The 20,898-nt window shown below is 35.9% G+C and overlaps 1 pseudogene; it reads right to left on the bottom strand.

Moving 5' to 3' along the window:
• The window catches only part of LOC122346810, a 31,264-nt pseudogene extending 15,714 nt beyond the window's left edge, over positions 1-15,550 (bottom strand).
• Between the last annotated feature and the right edge of the window lie 5,348 nt (positions 15,551-20,898).

Raw genomic sequence — 20,898 nt, 5'->3', positions numbered from 1 at the left:
CTCCAGCCCATCAGGGGGTGCTGTTAGCACCAAAGTCAGTGGGTACCTTAATGAAACTCTCCATATTGCCGTTAAACAGCTTATGGTTATAGATGGAACGAGGCCTTGGTTTCCGCAATTTCTGTGGTTTCGGGGGAAGGGTTGGGGGTCTGAGGAATGGAGATGGGTAGATGGAACAAAACACATATACAAAACACCCTTTATATGACATATTACAGTTTATCAAAAACCTGAAAAACCTACATAGCGAACCCATACCCATCTATTTGACTCTTACTTATGTGTAAGCGGGGAAAACAGTTGATAATGAGGGGCTTAAATCAGCAACAGGCATTAATTGTTGTTCTTTAAAAGATCGTAATTACATCCTAATGCTTTTGACCTCAAATTAACCGATAACAACTGCAGGGAGTTTTCTACTCCCTATAGGACCACTGAATCAGGTCCTTATTGAAACATTTAGCTATGGAAACATAACTGCTGTTTTGACAGACCGGTAAATGAAATCAAAGTCAAACGTGACATGGCTCTGTACTTTGGTTGTAAACGTGAGGGCACAAGCACAAGCTGTTCTTTATATTTGCTTAAAATAATTAATAATTAACAGATACGAGCAATTTGGATGTTTTTCGATGAAACTGCATAGTCATAGAACTTGAACAAAGACCAGTTCTCTTTATTATTTGGACCTGAAACATATTCTATCATGATTGGAAACACGTCTAGCTACACTAGCACAATTTCATGTCAGAGTACCAATATATATATATATTATATATATATATATAACAGCGTTTCATTTTAAATAAAAAAGGGCGTATGATTATCAATGGCAACACTGGTAGATGTCCTCCAACTGAGTTCAGAAGAGACCTGCATCTGTTTACCAGGAAGGCTCTATTCTCAGCATTCTCCCACTGTCAGAGGACATTCTGGATAACCCAGCATGAGCTGAGCCCTGCCAGTGACAGCTTGAGGACAAGTCCCCTTTGACCGTCATGCAATATCAAAAAGTTTTTTGTCCTCTCTTGCTTTTACCCTGCTCTGTTAAGTGTTTTACAGGATGTTTTAGCAGCTGAACATACAGAAATGGAGTGAAAATCATCTCTTTTTAGCCTAAAATGGCACAACAATGATTTGCGACTGTGGTAAAATAACTTACTTTATAACAAAACACTAAAAACAGTAATCATGGTTATAAATAGTGAATATGGATGAGAAGTATTCAGTAACATGGACTGAATCTTATTCTTATGTGACTCAATGGCTTAACAAGTACAGTCTCTTTCAGAGATAATTTCATTGGACAAAAATATTAAGAGACTGAAGTAAAAGTATATCTTTACTCATAAAAATAAAGAGTTTTCACAGCTATAGAATCTTAACATTGAAAGTTCCAAATGCGGGTTTCAAAGTAATGTCACATAAGAACCGCTCTGGGTTCCCCAAAGTATCCTTCAGTGAACAGTTCTTAGAACAATTTCTTAAATCCTCTATCAAGGACATTTTGTGCAATAGAAAGTTTCCATGGATGTTAAATATTTTCAAGGAATCATAGATGCCAATGATCTACCTTTGTTTTGAAACGTAAGATATAGAAGAAATGTCCAGCAAAGAACCTTACAGTTCTAACAACCTTTGTTTCTCAGTGTGAAAAACATGCTAAAAATCTATGCATTTACCATTATAAAGGGAATTTATGTGATGGAAAGGTTTCATAGATGGTAAAGTGTCTTCATGTAACCACAGATGCCAATTAAGAAGCTTTATTTTGTTTTTGAAAATGTGAATTTCATCAGCAGCAGAATTTTCTTACCTTGTAGTTCCACATTCAGCTCTTTCTCCTAAAAAAAGAGAGTGGAAAGAGGAGGAGTTAGAAATGTCATTATAAGCATGATCTCATGCGCTGGGTTCTAAAGCTCGGTCAGAGCATACTGAGGGCTATCGTGAGAGTGGCCAGTGCTATTGAAGATGAGATGAATGGGTGAGCAACCACACAGTGCTTGAGACAAAGAGTAGCACTGGTCACCGAGAAAACCTCGGAAAGGGCCCTGCGGGTGTCAGATGGTCACAGAAAGAACTTCGAGGAGCTAAATGAGTGAGTGTGTGTGTTTGTATTTGTTTTTATGAGGGTGTGTAAGAGTGGGTGTGCATCAGGGATTCATTTCACACTGGTGACACTGAGCGATGTCTGTGATGGCTCACTAGTTTCTTTGTCCCGATGTCCAGTGCACTGAAAAGGGTTCTTTGGTATCACCATCGTACAAACAATGAAAATATATACATGCCTACGAACAAATATGAACAGAATGGTCAAAAAGGATGAAAAATAATGCAAGAAAGTTTTCAAATCATTCAAATGTTTTCTTTTTAAATAGAAAATAAATAAATCAATAATAATTAATAAAAATAAATAAATAAATAAGATGAAAACACACTGTAGTCAGAAAAGGCCCGATAATGCAATAAAGTTAATATTAACAAAAATAAAACGTAAAACAAATAAAATTAAATATAAAAAATTACAAAAACTAAAATACATTTTTTAAACATTGATTTCCTTCACAATGTTAGCACGTTGCTAAGGTGTAATCAACTGGGTGATTGTTAGGTATTTGCTTTTTTGCTATATCATATCAATAGGACATTATATTTCTTCTTTGTAGGTATAGGATTTTTTTTTTTCAATTTTAGCTTGTGAAATGTGACCAAAAAGTTCAAAACTAAAAGCACACACCTCTGCTCAACAAGTTCTACAATCTGAGTATCATTCATGTCATTTAATTTATGGAAATTAAAAAATGACAGTGATGCGATGTACAATTTTTTTCAAAAAGCACATAAAACTAGTGCAATAAAATACATTGTAATTGTGTTGAAAAACTGGGGGAAAAATGACAAAGTCATCCCAAAATTACACACCTGCCCTAATGCAGACCAAGTTTTTCCAATTCTGAATCACCATGTAATGAGGTGGAACCACTAATGTTTCTACATGAGTACTTCAAAGATGTGAAGTGGGCCCTCAAATCATTTCATTTCACTAAATCTGCATATCAAATGGAGTGGTTCCCATGTGCCTTTGCTATGCCCTCTAAAATCATTCCAAAAATGAAAGGCTTTTGTCTTGCCAGCTGAGGAGTTAAAAAGACTCAGATCCTTTCCAATCACGTTTCTGGATAGTGGTTTGGTTTACACACAAAACACTTGTAAATAGAGACAGTTATTCTTCCACGTCACTCATTTAAATAAACATGAGCATTTAAGCCAGGTGGCTGGTGATATGGCAACCCTTGATAACATTAATAAAGAGAATTAGATGTGCCGAACTAATTGGCTTAATGAGTGGAGGATCAATTAAGTGAATAATTTAAAAACATGGGCAGTACCTGCTAAAATCATGTGATAAACTCATGTATATATGCACTAATGCACACACCTTGGCTAGCCCTGAGTGTCTGGTTTTACTGAGCCGATGAGGTGAAGTGTAATTGAGCACATAGTCTGGTGAGGGGAAGAGGGCAGGACTGGTCAGCGATCATATACGTGGATGGCTGGACTCAGCTGGGGCGTCCCACAGTGTGCCGTCATTAGATTATGAGCTGCTGCACAGGCAGCTGCTGAAATCCCCCCCCGGTGCCACTAGCTGATTGATTGGGCGTAAACTGCCCGTAACCGAAGTGACAAGAGGCCTTATGGGAGATGCAGCCATGAAAGCAGGGTCTTTCTAATCATCTTACAACAAAAGGCCTTATACCTAAAGGAATATTCAAGGTAATTTTCAACTAAATGTCTATGGATGGCATCTGGGTCCCTCAGTTGGTAAAAACAAAGCATGTTCACACTAATACATGTAGAATGGCAGCCTGGCTTTTTTTATTTTGTTAAATCACTTGGATTATTTATACCCCAGAATACTATTGCTTTAACAACATTTTAGTCTTTCTTCAGGCATCTGCTTCAAAAAGGTCTTTGACTACGACATTATTACTTGCCTGAAGAAAGCATTTCAAAAAAATCTACAAAATCTAAAACATGGGTTAATGTTTAATATCAAGTGACAGATTGGGTATAACTTTGCACAGAAGGGTTAGCAAGCAATCATAGTTTTATTACACTTAATGTTTTGCGTTATGGTCATATTTTAAATGTTTAATCCCCATTTGTATCAACAAACTGTAAACATTCAGTTAAAAATCACCCTCTATATTGCTTATACACAGCTTAAAGGGCTATACCCAAAGATAGATGGCAGTGAAAAAAATTACATTTGATTAAATACTGTATATATTTTTATATAAAAATATTTTATATAAAATTTAATTAATTAAAAATCCTAGACTGTAAGTATTACACAACCTGGAGTTCGTGCCTATTTTGCCAGCTTTAAATTAGACAATCAGACACAAAATAGAAAGAATTTTCACTAGTGGCCTTAAACTATTGACCCTCACTTCGTTATATATCCTGTCCAGTGAGTTTAGATGCATTCATTATACAAACTTTTTGAGCTCACCATGTAGCTACAACTTTCAATTTTATATCCAACAGTGACCAAAGTTGCCATTAGATGCTGACGCTCAGCATTTCCAGAGAGCAGAAACTTATTTATTAAACAGACAACTCACCTTCCCCCAGAGTCTGTTTTAGCAGGTCATGCTTGGCCTGAAGCTTAATGATGAGGTTACTGCCGTTCAGGTACTCCTTGAATTTCTGCGACACAGATGAAGGCGTCAGTAAGCTAATGATTTTAATAGGATGTGACTAAATCAGGGGAGCGATGTGTGCTGTGGGCAACAAAGAACAGATTTTGCTGTACTTTGCACGCCGCAAATTCAATCTGTTCCAATAGGAGGATTTAATTTCCGTCTCATTGGTGAGGCATGGGCCTTGTCACGAATGTTTTGCGGATTGGTACGTGATGACTGAGTTTGGACAGACAGATAGGAAAGGCAGAGTAGACTTTGATATCAGTGTTTGCAGAGATGATTGTGATGAGAACCATGTATTAAAAGATCTACTGATAGTGCAGAGAACCTGAGGACAGGACTTCATCTTTAAAAGCATTATAAATGGAAAAAATGTCTAAAATAACTAATAATTAGGAGTGTCAATCGAATAAAAATGTAATTCATATGCTGATTAATTAATTAATAATTAATTCACTATTCAATAAATGTCATATAAAATAAGATAAAAATAATAACAGTACTTGTGGTAGCCAGTGCTTATGGTCTGAGAGAATAAGGCTACTCACAGTGAAGTAGAAGACTTCCGTCTCCTGCTGATTGGCTCGTCTCTTAGCAATGTTCAATTTGCTCATGTAACTCTCGGAAGCCACGGATTTGATGGACTCTGTGGATCGGCTGTGCTGGAAGGCATCTGATACATCAAAGTCCTCCACTGTCAGCATGTCTTGTAAGGTCTGCATGGTGGCATCCAGGGTCTTGCGCACCTAATTAAACATAGCATAGCAGAGCAGGGATTCAGTAAGGTGAAAAAGAGATGAGTATGAACTTAAGGAATATAAGTTACGTAAGATTCACACTAACGATCAGTTATTTTTAAAAGAAATGTATGCTTTATTTCACCAAGGATTGATGAAATAGATCAAAAGTCACAGTACAGAATGTATGCTGTCCTTTTGAATTGTCTTTCAACAGAATTGCTTAAAAAACTAATCACGGTGTTCACAAAAATATTAAGCGGCACAGTTATCCTCATTCATACTAAAATTTTATGTGTCTTGAGAACCAAATAGTCATTTTAGAATGATTTTGGAAGGATCATGTGACACTGAAGACTGGTTACTAATAGTGGTTGCTAAAAATTCATTAGCTAAACATTTTAAAATATATTTAAATATAAAACAGTTAGTTTATTACAGTTTTTGATGGCAAGCACCCAAATCGGTAATGAATTACACCGTATGGCATCCAGCATATTCATCGATCTGTTTGTCATGAAACATGAAACATTTTGTTTCTGTCTCAAGAGTAAAAAATAAAAAGGCAGTAATGATAGTCCAAAATAGGAAAAGAAGATGTGCCGAAGTGCTTCCTTAATTACACATTTCTTTTGTATATACACTAAATATTGTTCACAAGCACGTACACACAACCACACATACAATTCATATGTTTCATGTTGTTGTAATATAATCTTGGAAGGCAACATACTGACCTGACATAAGCAAAAAATGTAATGTTAAACCTTGAATATAATATGAGCACTTTTAAAATAACATTTCAATGTGCTCACTGTTTGCAATAACAGGGCTGCAATAAGTTATGCGTCTCTGTGATACATTCAAACCCACAATATGAGCTTAAGACTTGGAAACATCCAAATAAAAGTATTTGTCTAGTACACGAGTTCAGAAAACAAATCACAGGAAGAAAAAAAAGTGCAAAAAGAGCTTCTCTTTTTACTTTAAACTACCATGTATGTGTCAGTATAATGCATATACGCCCACAGTCTTAAATGTGTTGCTGCTTACTAGAATGCTTATGCAGGTAAAGTTATTAAAACCTCGAAAATGTGCAATAAAGAAAAGATCTCAATCTATTTCACATATTTTTGAAGGTAATCGATGCAACTAAACCACAAGTGATATTTGTGTAGTGCTGTATGCGGCTCTAAAACTACCTAAACCTTTATACTGGTACATTTGACCCAGGGACTATAGATCACTCCAATGTATGAAATCAAGGATTGTCTCAATGCTGTAGTGACTGGTGTGTAAATCGGCCCCAGGCTCTCACAGATTAATGTTGCACATTTCCTATATGACACAAAATCATCAATTACTAGCTGGTTATGAGACACAAAGTGATAAGGACAAGATGAAATCATCAATAGACACAGACGGGAGCTATTACAAAGTCCATTAGCAGCTGCATACACTTAGTTGGTCGGTGAGTTGCGTTCGGCTCTCCCAATACAAAAAAGTACCCTCACAAAGACCAAACATAGAGATAACTATCCCATCCCAGAAGATACACACACCATTAACAGATGAGAAAGCTAAAAATACAGTCTCAGTTCCCAAGAAAGGCAGACTAAATTGCCACGAGTTTGATTGCTAAGCTGAAGTATTCTCTGGAGTGCTTTAAAAATGGTTTTAAAACAAGTATGTGAGTAAAGCAGAGGGCTGTTTGAGAGCTAAAGGCTTGTGTGTGAGAGGCAGTTGGGCTCTCCGCAGAGTGATGACTCACACTAAAGAAGCTGACGAGTCTTTACACCGGGCAGGTGTAAATAAAACTCAATAGTTTCCAAAGCATGTGGTTGCAAGAGAGGGATCTGTATAGCATACAGATGTTAAAGTCAACAGGAAACAGAGTTTGCAACCTATTTTACTTTTATAACATGACATTGCGCTTGAAGTTGAAAGATCAAATAGAAAAATGTACTATTGTACTACTAATTTTTACAGTCATTACAATAGGAATCCATATGTTCTGAATTTCACATTTGTGAGAAGGACTTCCCACACAGATTTTGCAACAGGCTCAGGTTTGTCACACAGATTTGCTGCACTGAAAGCCTTTGACGTGACCGACAGTTACCAGTGAATGAAAGATCATCTCTTTCATTAGTATAATGTTGTACCTTCTTGTATGTTCTAGCAAAGAGCTAGACAGAGTCTGTAAATCAACAAACTAGTTTTTTATATGGTTTAAATCTGAAATTAAACTCTGAGAACAAAGTGGATTATACAGCTGCACTCTAACAAGCTCTGAATATCTCTCAAGATTCAAAGCCTTGAACCACAAAAAACTGTGAATCAAACAACTAGATCTTTCACTGAAGCGCCAGTGTAGCTGCCTGGTGCCGTGATCGGTAAAGCTACCATACCGTAACTTTGTTTCCCAGAACACTGATAAAAAAACCTGTACGCTCTGACTTTTGGAAATTAGATTAAACCAGTCAATCAGATTGGAGCTAGCGATTATTTTGGTATGCAATATGCATCACAGTCAGTGAATGGTTTTTGGTTGTTGTGTCTGAGGCTGAGACTGAATAATTATTTCTGAGAGGGGGATAGACCATGATAAAATGTTGAATGTAGTAACTGTGATGATTCTTGTAAGAACTTCTCTTCTTCAGTGTATGCGTCCCCTGTGTCCGTTCATCAGCAGTACAGAACAAATTCAGGCGCCTGGAAGCAGCAGTCGGAACAAACCACACGAGTGAAATCAAATCTGGTTTATTCAGAATGCAGCTTAACACAGAGAGTAAACCATCAGCTTATATAGCCCTTATGGGGCGTTGACCTCTATTGCATAGCTGGACATGCCTCAACTGCCCACTACGGAGAGGACAAAAGACAACTCCATATACGGGTTGAAGATTCACAAAACTAGCAGACTAGAGACAAAGCAAGTCTATATAAGGAATGAAAGACTACAGAGTTAGTAGAGTAACCTGAAACTATACCTGCAGGGCGAAAAGGGACTAGAACAATTGTCATACCTTGCTCACACACACACAGTAATAGAGAATTAATTCTCTCAATTCTTACCTCCTCATTCTCAATCTTGAGCGTGGCCAAGCGGGACTGCAGCTGGTGGTAACGCATCAGAAGCTCGGTCTGGACTGGTTGTTGGGCACTCACCTGGCACACCTGAAACAAACAAAAACAAAACACAAAGCCATTTATCTCTGTCATGATCTGTGTTGGGGGCAAGTTACTTTAAAAGTAATGCATTACATTATCTAGTCACTTTTATGCAAAGTAATGGATTACATAACTTTTGTGTTACTTTTTGTCACCTCAGCTGCACTTGCTTATTTATTATTAATAACAAAAACCCAAAAGTTATATTTTTGGCACCTTTCACTCAAAAACGGAAATTAATAAGCCTCAGCCTGAAGGATTTCTCCCAATTTCAATTAAGACGTGTAGAGGTGATTGAGCGAATAACAAGTAACTTGTGTGACTCTTTTTAAAAAGTAACTGCATTTTATATTTTACTAGTTACTTGAAAAAAAGTAATTTTGACATCTCAGATTTTAATTAACATTGAGTAGGCCAATATTATTATTCCTGAAAGGTCAGTTCTGTGAAAAATTCAAATTCTGTCATTGCTTACCAAATGTCTTTCCTAACCCAATAATGACTTACATTTTGTCTGCTATTTTTCACAAAGCTAATGTATAACCACTATGAACCACTTTAATTGAAGTTTTACAGCATGTTTTTTTATTATATTTCATTACAAAAAGGGTAACCAGGATAATCTTCAAAAATCAACTTTCGTGCTCCGCTGAAGAAATCATATTGACTTGAAGGTGAATAATAACAGAATTTAATTTTTGTGTGAACTGTTCCGATAATAAGATGATATTAGGCAAGTTGAAGGGTAGATACCTCATCTCCCATGTGCGGCAGAAACTCAAATCGCATGGGTGGGCAAAAGACCTGATTATGCATGTCCATGATCTTGTGCTTGTCGCTACGAGGGTCTAGGTTGTCCACAGCGTTCTCAATTATGTCCAGACCCTCATGGCGAGAGGTCTCCAGGTTATACTCAGCAGACAGATACGTTCTTAATGTGCGTGCCAAGCTAGCATGATACCCGAGGTCACAGCACTGTAGAAAGAAGAAAAATGAAGGATGAGAGATGAAAAATCTCACAGCAAGCCTGAATGACATTTAGAAGACCACAAATCCAATCTTTCTTTCTGCGAAGACAGTATAAATGAAATTGTATTTGCCAAAATGTTTCCATGGTGATGTCTATTTTTAGCAGTCACGAGATTTCACATTTCACTCTAACAGGGTGAACTGTAAGACAGGTAGCATCTCTTGTGCCTCCATGGATCCCAGTGCCATTAAAATGACATGATCTAAATGAGTGAATTTCATCCTGCAGAGACTCGAGATCGTCAGTATCTATAATTAGAAAAACAAGCACAGTGGGATATCTTAGCTAATTAGTTTAAACGTGCAACAAATGTGCGACTAACCTCTTTCAGCAATGTGGAGCAAGTTTAAATTTGCTTGAGGGAAACTTTAAACCTCTATGAGTCATTGCCACAAAGGCAGTTATCGCTCTATTGGACTGTAAATCCATATATTATGCTTTAAAGGGCTTGAGTGCAAACACTAGACGGTCATAGCCTGTGGGACAATCTATTTAGCATTACAAAAGCCACAGGAGAGCAGGTGTACAATGGTAAAAAAAAAAAATCTAGCACAGTAATACTGTAAGGTTTAGATTCTGTATTTACACATTCTTGGCCCAATAATAGAATAGTTTCAAATTCTCAGCATTTTCTAATAATCACAGGTCATTAGAAGTAAATCCATACAATTTTAAATTATTCAGGGTGTCCATCAGTAATACTGAAACCACTGTTTGCCCTAAGAAAAATATACTTCAATCTAAAGCAGAAAACCAATACTTAATTTCTACTGTGTATTGGGAATAGCAAGGGTTGCCATGACAGAATTGTTTGAATAAACCTGTTTACCTTTGGTTCACTGTCAGACTCTCTGAAAACTATCAATCACGACACCCCTGCCCTACTTCTGACCCTGCACTCTTAAAAGTTAAAGGCTTTTCTTAAAAAGGATTATGTTTAGATGTAAGGTTGTGAACTTGGAAAAAACAGGATGTTTCAAAGCAAAAAACAAAAAAAACTGGGTCCATACACTGAAAATTGCTGGTTTAATGTAGTTTTAGAGCAAATTACTTTTAAATATATTTTCTGTGTTCAGCAGAGAAACTAAATGATGGCAGGGTAAGTGATTATAAATGATAACAGAACATATTTGGGGTGAGCTATCCCTTTAAAAAGATGAAATGCAAAGCCTTCCTAGTCTCTTGGAAGCACCAGAACCATAGCACTTTCTAATTCTTTGGAACAGCCTGCAAAACTGTAAATTTCTGGTACAAGGTAGCCTGGCATTCTACTGTAATTCACCAGGCCACAAGTACCACATGAATTTCTATATACCCAATGGTGGGTGTGGGTGTTTAGTGAGTTTTGGTTTAGTGGTTTCAAACAATTAGTGGTTTTAAAGGTAAACCTATGTCAACAACCTAACTGTAAGCCCTTTACAGAGTTCTTCCAGCTTTAACCTGTTAACCGTTTTAGGGATTTACGTATTTTTTTTACATAAAAAAAAATAACAGGCAGTGCCGAAATAAATGTCCAATGCAACAATCTCTAACAGAACAGTTGCTACAGAGATATGCAAACAGTATGTGACTGCAGTAGTGTGCATAGAGCTGGGTTTAAAATTTATCTATAATGGCTTATGTTTCCTCTTAGCCTTTTGCTGTTATCAGGACGTACAAGTGTGTGCGGTTTTATGTTTTCATAAATTGCTTCAGGATATCAGGGCGTACTGATGGACAGCAATGTGACATTCTTTGCATCCCTCAGCAAAATCACTGAGGTTCGGTTTATCTACAGTGTGCGAACTAATGCTAACACAACATAGAGACAGCCGAGATGGGCAAATATTTCAGTATACTTCACATCACTGATCCAGTCTCAGCAGATTTTTGATAGGATGATACCCATGCAACTGACAGCCTGTTGTTCTATATGCAACAATATTTTGTGAATTAAATGCAGTAAAAGGGTTTATGTGCAATTAAGCTAGTAATTTCATTTTCTTGTTATAAATCTGACAAAAATCATTTTGGTTTGGCAGAATAATAGTTTTAATCTTTCATTGTGAAGCCGAATGAAGCTGCAAAACAGATTAGAAGGTTACAGTAATGGTGATTAATAATTCAATAAAAACACAAATACCAGAGGAGATGGGAATAAAATCAGAACACAAATCCAATTCACTAAAATGACATTCTAGGAAATGCAAAGCAAACGTTTAGAGAAACGAAATGAGGCAAACCATATTAACAAGGAGACACTTCACCGCAATGCAAAGAGAAACAGATGGAGCTGAGCCTCATCAGTTCAACTGTTTAAATCACAGCTGATACACACAAACAAACGCATGCCTCATTGTGCATACTCACATCAATCATATCCGAAACATCATGGATGTAATATTTTGCCACAACGGCGTTGGTGGCTGCCAGGTTCAATAAATAGTCATTATGGCTTTTGTGCATTTCAGTTTGTTCTCAGAGTACTTGGCTTGCCTCTGGAAAAGGGAAACAAAATGAAGAAGAAATCAGTTTATATAATAAATAGCTGTTTTACATTATCTGAAGTTTAAAAAGCCACAATATATGTAAAAGACATTAAATGTGCTTTTAGCTGAACAATTCATGGTAGAAGAAAAACAATGCACACCATCAGACCAGTTTATAGCCTACAGAAAATGTAAAAAATTACATAAAACAATTTAAAACAGAACGTATTAATTTCTCAGTACCAATGTGACAACTTATGCAAAGAGATAACAGAACATATATTTTAGAGTGTATAGAGATAATAATTTACACTACAGTTAAACTAAACCTCATAAAACAATTAAAGTGTACCATATAGTTAAAAACTGTGAACTTTTAGGTTTATGTAAATTTGAACAGCACAAATGATAATTTAAAAAAAATTTAATTTGAAAAGCATGAACAATAATATTTATCATATAAGAGTTTTCAGTGAATTGAAACAAGACTCAGAGACTGAGTGTCATCTGCTTGTGAGCTCCAGCTGGGTCCTGCTGAATTTTTCATCAAAAAGCTTGAGCACTCAAAGCAGACAGCTGCTCTAGTATCATTAATAACAGCTGACTGCTACATAATTGTATTGTCAAAACAAAATCCTTAAATGAAGAACAAACACCAGTGATTAGTACATGTAAGTTAAAACGCTAGAATATACTGATCACATGAGTTGAGTTCCATGTCGATTAAACAAACACTGATATGAAAAGCAACTATGGTGGGAACAACACATGAGCTGACCATTAGTAAACCTTAAGCATGTTTGCAACTAAATAGTATCAGTTCCTTGTGACTTCCATTGTATTTTTTGGAAACCAATGGAAATGGGATCTGAAACTGGTTAGCTATCAACATTATTCAAAATATATTCTATTGTGGTTTACAGAAAAAAGTCATTCAGATTTCTAATTGGCATTATGAAAAGTATTTTCATTTTTAGGTGGGCAAATCACAGTAGACCTTTTCAAATGTAAACAGAATCAGCATATAAATATGCACATAGAAATTATGGAGTGTATTTTTGTCACCCTTATTAATTTTATAATATTCACATTTAATCTAAAATTAGGTCTGCACGAGTCTGACAAATTGATAATTGTAATTTATTCCAATTTCTGTAGAAAATGAATCCAATTGGAAGTGCAATTCAAAATGTATTTTCACATTTCACAAACTACTTATTAGTAACTGATAGTCCATTAAGGCCATTGAGGCTTGCAGGTGTGCTGGGATCACGTCGAAGTCTGCTCGCCTGCAGAATCAGGTCAGGCTGCAGAGAAACACAGAGCATCCATGGCTACCATGGTTATAAATAGTGTGAGGCTGAGTGGCTTTCATGCCAACATCTCTACGCATTGCAGCCTGAAAGGGGAGGAAGGGTGGGAGAGAGAGTGAGAACAGCACAGAGAGAGAGAGAGCGACACAAAGAGCAAAAGTGAGAGAGCGTACAAGCTGGCTAGTAAAGGAAACAGAATTCATTCACATGAAAACTGCCTTGTGCGAAAAACACAGTACTCCCAAATATAATTTTTTTTTGTATGGTCCAATAGTCACTATGAGTTAGCTTCCTGTAAGTTCACAGAACCAGCTATGAATTTGCATGAATTAGATGATTTACAGTTGAAGTCACTGACCTGAAATGTTGAATCTGGTTTGTGTGAGTAGTCAGCCATTCAGTCTCCAGGCTGTCTACAGTCTCACTGACCTCATTGTCCATTCTTAGATAAAGCTCAGCCCACATTCATTTTTATAAACCCATCCATCAGATTCATTCAAACCTAAGTTCCTGCACTGCTTTTAAGAGCCGATGAGAAGGTAACTAGAAAGGAAGGTACTAGGTTGTTGATTTAGAATAAGTATATTTGGGTATATTTTATTTTCCCTAATAAAAATTGGGTTTAAGATTTAATTATATAATAATAATTATTATATATTACATACAGCTTATAATTATTATTAAATATGAAACGGAAATAATATTGTAACATTTCACAGCAACAACATGAGTATTTAAGGAAAAATAATACAATTATTATTGTTGTATAATTTTCTTTATAACTAAATAAACTAAATATTAAACTAAATATTACCATGGAAATATTTAATTTCAAATAGAGTATTAAAATCTAATAATAATAATAAAGAAGAAGAAGAAGAAGAAGAAGAAAAAGAAGAAAAAGAAGAAACACAACACTATTGTAATATATATTTCACTGCAGAAAATAATAAATTGTATAAGAAAAAATTAATTTTAGAATTTTAGTACAATAGTGGTTACATTAAGCTTTTATTTCAAAAGAAAAATTCTGGAATTCTCGTAAAGGTTCTAATTAAAATAAATAAAATAAAATAAAAACAAAAATGTATATAAGACTATTTATAAGTACTTCCCATTACAAGTTTGGGAATGGCCACTGTGATTTTGCCAATTAAGACATGTTCTTGGATCAAAATCTATCACCTACTCTTAAACATAACCCTACTCAGAATTTATTCCTAACAGCAGAAGGAAATTATGTTTGAATAACATAAGAAGCACCTAACTCTTGTTGTATGGCACAAATTGATATTTCCTGTAAACATATCTCTCTATTCTGTTTGGCTGATAAGAATGTTGGTCCAGGATCAACATGGATGTTAATCCAGGAACATGTTACATTTGAAAAGAAAATCATGTTCATCGCTTAAGAATATGGTCAGTATATATCGCATTTATGAATACATAAGCAACACAAACTTAGAGCACGCTTAGAGGTGAGTTTGTATTGATCAGCATTTACTGTTAATCGAAACCCTAGGTTGCATTCTGAAGTGTTTTGGTTTGATTCTCACAAAGAGGCATCACCAATGTTCACTTAACCAAGAACAAGGGCAATTGTCGAACAAGAGTACTGAAAATAGCTTTAGACAAAAAAAGACACTGGTCATGATGATGCAATATTGGCTTTCACTTCCTTCCACAGTGGCTTTTCGAAAGAAGTCAAGGAGCGACAAAGGGCTAGCTTTATCCTTCATTGTGCATAGATAATATACACCACTTGAAATAGAATAATCTTCCTCTTAAAGGGTCAGAATCCTGCTTGAGAATGTTGGGAGAAGGAATGAATGCGATTCTAGGCTGCAACAGCTCTTTGGTTTAATAAAGCAAGGTGGCATTAGAATCACTCTGCCGAGCATTATGAGCTCAGCCACCAGCACACATAATCTCACCTTCTCCTTCATCTTCTCAATCTTCCTGACCGAAAGGCGGGCGCTGGGGTCTGTCCTCGTGGCGCAGGAGGTTGACATTGAGGTCTCCAGACTTGCTAAACTGCTTCTCTTCTTGTTTCTCAGCCTCCTTCAGTTTGCTTTCTGCACTGATGCTCTCCGTGGTGGTACATGTGATACGCCTTCATCACCTGTAGGATGATATAAAACACTATGAAACCTAGTCTAACAGCGCCACACCAGGCAGGCTGTAACAAAATCTCTGCCACGTGGATTTTGTCCTAACTAGCTGTGAAAACATGCTAATATTTTGCAGGTAGTTAACATTTCTCTCCTGTGTTTTACTTGGTAGCCCCACCCACTCCAAAATCTTACAGCCAAATTTAATTTACATTTGTACATAATTACACCAATGGATATTAGCATAAGTGACATAAAAACTCTTCTATCTTCTTTTAGATCTTAGAGGAGTATATTTACTTTTTGTTTTTGGTTATTTTATGGTTACACTTATTAGCCGGCATATTAGCTATTAGCCTATTAGCCTTATTCTACTTGACCTTTTTCTACATCCCAAATCCTACACATTACCTAAACTTAACAAGTACCTTACTAACTATTAATACAGCATATTAAGAATTTTTTCATAGTTAATAGTTAGCAAGTGTTACCTATTTATAAAGTGTTACCTAACTCTGCATATTAAACCGGGATAGAATATAGTATCAAGCATTGAAAAAACGCATACACTTCCAGTTTATGGGATAAAATCGAAATTATCCCAGAATGCTTCCAATTTTCATAAAAGTAAATGAGAATACGCACTGCCTAAACAACCCAAGGCTTTAAATGAAAAACAACATAATGAAGCATTTCATAAATGTTATTCTCACATTTACTCAAAATGAAGATATCCATCCGCAACTCAATCCTGACACTTTCTTGAAATGATCTCCAAACTAGTTTAATTCCAGAGAAGCTGCGCAGGTCTCAGTTGAGAAGGATCAGTTGTATTCCCGTCAGCTCTACAGAGCAGATCACCTCATGAATATGCATAGGAGTATGGACTTGGCAGCACAAGTACCATAATCCTGCCTCTCTCCACCGAGTCCAAGCCTTCCATTCAAGCCAGGGATGACAGAGGCTGAAGGAGGGGGCGATCTAAGGACAATGAGATTCTGAAGGAAGCGTGTATGAAACACAAAGCTGATTCAAACTAAACTGCACATTTTGCTGACTCCGGCGGGGCTCTCTGTATGACTGAGGTGTTTGCAAACTGTTTCACCTCATGTCTGATTGGTGTGGACCCAGTCTGGTATTCAACCCCCATTATCCTCTCTGCTCAAACAATAGAGCAGAGCAAGTGAAAGAGGAGGGGGTTCTTTGCACCACTGCCCCGCTTTATTCCGCTCCTTATAGCCGGCAGATGCCTGTCTGATGGTGTTTTCAATAAAAGGCTTATTAAATCACCCAGCCTGCAGGCGTCCACTGACTGCTCATCTGCACCGACCCTGACATTAATGTACATACACTCAGCTATTTCACTCTAACTTTACACCCACAGATCATCTGATCATTCAAGAGGAGGTCATCAAGTGCATCCGCACGATGGCACTGTGCATGCTTTTAGTGCTGCTTCCTGTGATTTAATGTCTCTGTGCTACTACAATGTGAAATTAAATGGCAAAAATAATTGTCTGTGTCCAGGTTGTTATTATTTGGACAAAGAGCTAGTCCTGTCTCAAATGAACAGCTTTGAAAGTCAAAGCCACTGTGTTTACACTTTTTGTGGATGTTAACCTAAAACGGCTTACTTAAAGGACATGTTTATCTATAATTTCTGACATTATTTATAATATTTGACACCCTGATGTAACTCACAAGCTATAAAATGTTCTTTCTTTCAAAATTGTACTGAAAATGTACTGAACTGACTAAAACAACTATAACGATGTCCAACTATATGTATTTGCATTACTCAAAAATGCAATTTCAGACCATCAAAAATTAACTGGATGAAAATCAATCATAAAATCAAAGTCAGAGCAGATATTTACAATATTTTTACCTACAATCTTATGGATGTACATAAACTTGGATTGAAGAAAATACTTGCACAAAAGTTACCTTTTAACATATGCCATACGCTACTTTTCAAAGGTTTTAAGGCTCTAACATTCTTTTTAAATGAATCTATTTTCTTATGCTCACCAAGGCTGCATTTATTAAGGCAAAATATTGTGAAGCATTACAATTTAAAACAACTGCTTACTTTTTTGGTATATTTTAAATTTGCAATTTATACATGTGATGGCGAACCATTTCAGCCATTTCTCCAGGCTTTAATATCATATGATCCTTTGGAAATCACTCTACTATGCTGATTTGGTGCACAAGGAACATTTATTTTAATTATCAATGTTGAAAACCCATTTGCAGCTTAATATTTTTGTGGGAAAAAATTATATAAACAGAATATAAACAGTAAACTGTACATTTATGTAAAAATGAATAATTTATGAAAAAGATCAACTGTACCATAAAATGAGGACTATTTCAGTCACAAATACTTCAAAATATTGACAGGTGAAAACATGTTAAATTCAATACACCTACACTATCAGCCTTGTTCTTCGAACTAGTATAACATGTTCCAGTCATTAAACGCTAGACAGGATCCAGGCCCAGTGTCCCTAGTATTCCCTGATGGAAAAAGCTGTTTCCAAAGCTCATTAGGAAGAGGATGCAAAGGATGTTTCTCAGAGAAGTGCAAGCTGTGTCTGGCTCCAGGACAAATCACCAGCTCTTTTAGCAGGGTCTAGTACACATACAGATGTGTGAAATGTCTTCAAGCTAACCGATTCTTAGATGGTGTACTCACATGCGGTTGAGTAAATGATGCAGCCATTACAAGGTTGATGGTTTGATGCATGCTCCATATGCGCCATTTATGTCAAATATTATAATGTGCTTGTCTAAAATATTACATACAAACCTTGTCCACATCAGTATATAAGTAACATAACAAAATAATATAGCTTAGAACTGATCCATCAGAATTTAATTGAATTTCTTTAATTTTTCAATAACACATAACATGCTAAACTCAGTAAGACTGGAACACTCAAAAGTTACACTTATTCTTATCTGCAAGCACATTGAAATTATGATTAAAAAAATACTGCGCTGGTGTATAAATGTGGCAGGATCTATGTACTCCAGTGAGGGAGAAAATGTAGGTTAGCAGTCAGCTCCTCCCAAAGCTGTCACCCATCAGCTCATGCCCTCAAAAAGAACACAGCAAAGGAACATGTTTACAAGCAGGTTTGATGGACATGGCTGGCAAACCTCAGCATCAAAATTGTATTTACAGGCATGTTGAGGTGAGGTGACCTCAGGTGAAAAAGCAATGCTTAGCCAAGATTGACATTAGATACAGTACTGGGACATCTTTAAACGTGTAATTCTGGTATACTTTTCACGTTGTTAGTATTAAAAATACTGAAATAAAATGTAAAAAATAATAATACTCATACTAATAATTTTAATAGGACTGCAAATTCTGCTCTGCAGCTGTACAGCTGTGTAGATGGGCAAAATAATATGTGTACAAAATAAAATGTGTAAATCAGTATAATTACCACATGTAAACCCATGGATATATATATATATATATATATATATATATATATATATATATATATATATATATATATATATATATGGCCTAAAAGGCCCTACAGTTACAACATTAGTTTTCAAAATAAAGTAAATTCTCACCATTCTTAGGGTTAAAAATCTGACAAAACATTTATTCTCACATCTAGCATCACTGCCTTGAGGTTTTGTGGCCTGGGTTTGTCTGAGAGTAGTGCAGGATAGTTTTCCCCCTCTGCTAAGCCGCATTAGCTCAGTATTTGAGCATTAGCCAGAAACCTTAAACTAACTTGCAATGATTTATATACAACTTCCACCTCCACAGAAACTACCCGGAGCACGTCTGCATGCTTCTGAACTGTGGTACACACCCTAACTTCTATTATTTCAACTGAAGAAGAATTTTGAGACATTCCAGCTAAACTATTTACCTGTCAATCTGCCAAAACAGACTCTCTTTTTGTGAGACCATGATAGACGAGAACTGGCAAAATGCACAGTACAGACTCATTCATCATATCAGACTGATGTCTTAAGACACTGAAGAGTCAGAGGACCATGAGAATGGATGACAATTTTGTTAAGAACTTAAAAGAATAGAAACAAAGAGAAGAACTTTAATTTCTTTAAACAATATATAAAGGTTTTTCTTGTTCACCATACCATATCAGAGAGACAGAGCTGCAAACTGACAGAATAAAAGAAACAGAATCCTTTGATTTTAAAGGCTTGCAATCCCAGCTTGTCTTTTTTAAAAGTTGAATTACATAAAATTAAGTCCCATTTTTTTATGCATAGAAGCATGCGAATAGAGCTTCAAGTGCAGTCATGCAGACACTACACTATAGAGTAATTTCCTTAAAGCTGAAGAATTTATAATGAGCCAATATGCCATCATACAAGGATTACTGTTCTCAAATACAACACACAGTCAATATTTTGATGTACTTTAGCTCTCATTCACGTTATGTTTGTTCACTGCCAAAAGCTGCTGAGCTTTCACCTTCTGCAAACTGTGTGCAAAATTCACTGTACTTCTATAACAAAAACAACAGCAGAACACTACTTTAACATAAATGGAGCTTTTGCCTTTGAATATGATTAACGGATTATATCGAAGTCGACACAGAAGACAAGATACTACAAGTGAATAGGGTACAACTGCAGCTACAGATATCACTTTCTCTAGCTGATTAATCACAGTACAATTAAAACAACTTTTGGTATTGTAATTTTTTCAGAAATGTTATATTTATATACACAAAATGAGGCATGGTATGATTAGACATGCACTCATCTACTATGCACATTTCTAGAACAGAAATCTAAACATTAGATTATTGTTTTGTTGACATTATGAGTTAAAGGTTTTACAGAATGAAATTAGATATATCTTCTTATCACTCCATAAATCAGAACATACTGTCAACAGCTTAAAAATCAGGAACAAAATGCTATATGAATCAGGTGAATCATATATAAACAAACCCTATAATATTTGGGTGTATCTACTGAAACGGAGATTTCACTTACTTAAAGAAAACAATAGATTGAATTGATATAAATTGATATATATGAAGTACATATCTAAATAGACAATACAAACCTAAATGTTTATTTTGAATGTTTTCTTTCCACTAGTCTGAAAGATGACAGCTATGTTATGGAAGCAAAACAGCACAAAACTGACCAGTGCATTAAACAAGGTTTTGCCTGTAGGCTTCCTTGCTTTAATACCCAAGAAAGAAAATCAAGAAGCATTGATCATCCTAATTCACAAACACATTGCAAAACCAATGCTGAAATTTCACACTGCACATTGGGACTGCCATGAAGCTTTACATTCATATTTCTTACTCTACATTCAGAGCACATAACT

The sequence above is a fragment of the Puntigrus tetrazona genome, chromosome 6, assembly GCF_018831695.1.
Source record: "Puntigrus tetrazona isolate hp1 chromosome 6, ASM1883169v1, whole genome shotgun sequence".
Lineage (NCBI taxonomy): Eukaryota > Metazoa > Chordata > Actinopteri > Cypriniformes > Cyprinidae > Puntigrus > Puntigrus tetrazona.
This window is presented reverse-complemented; position numbering and strand designations above follow the sequence as displayed.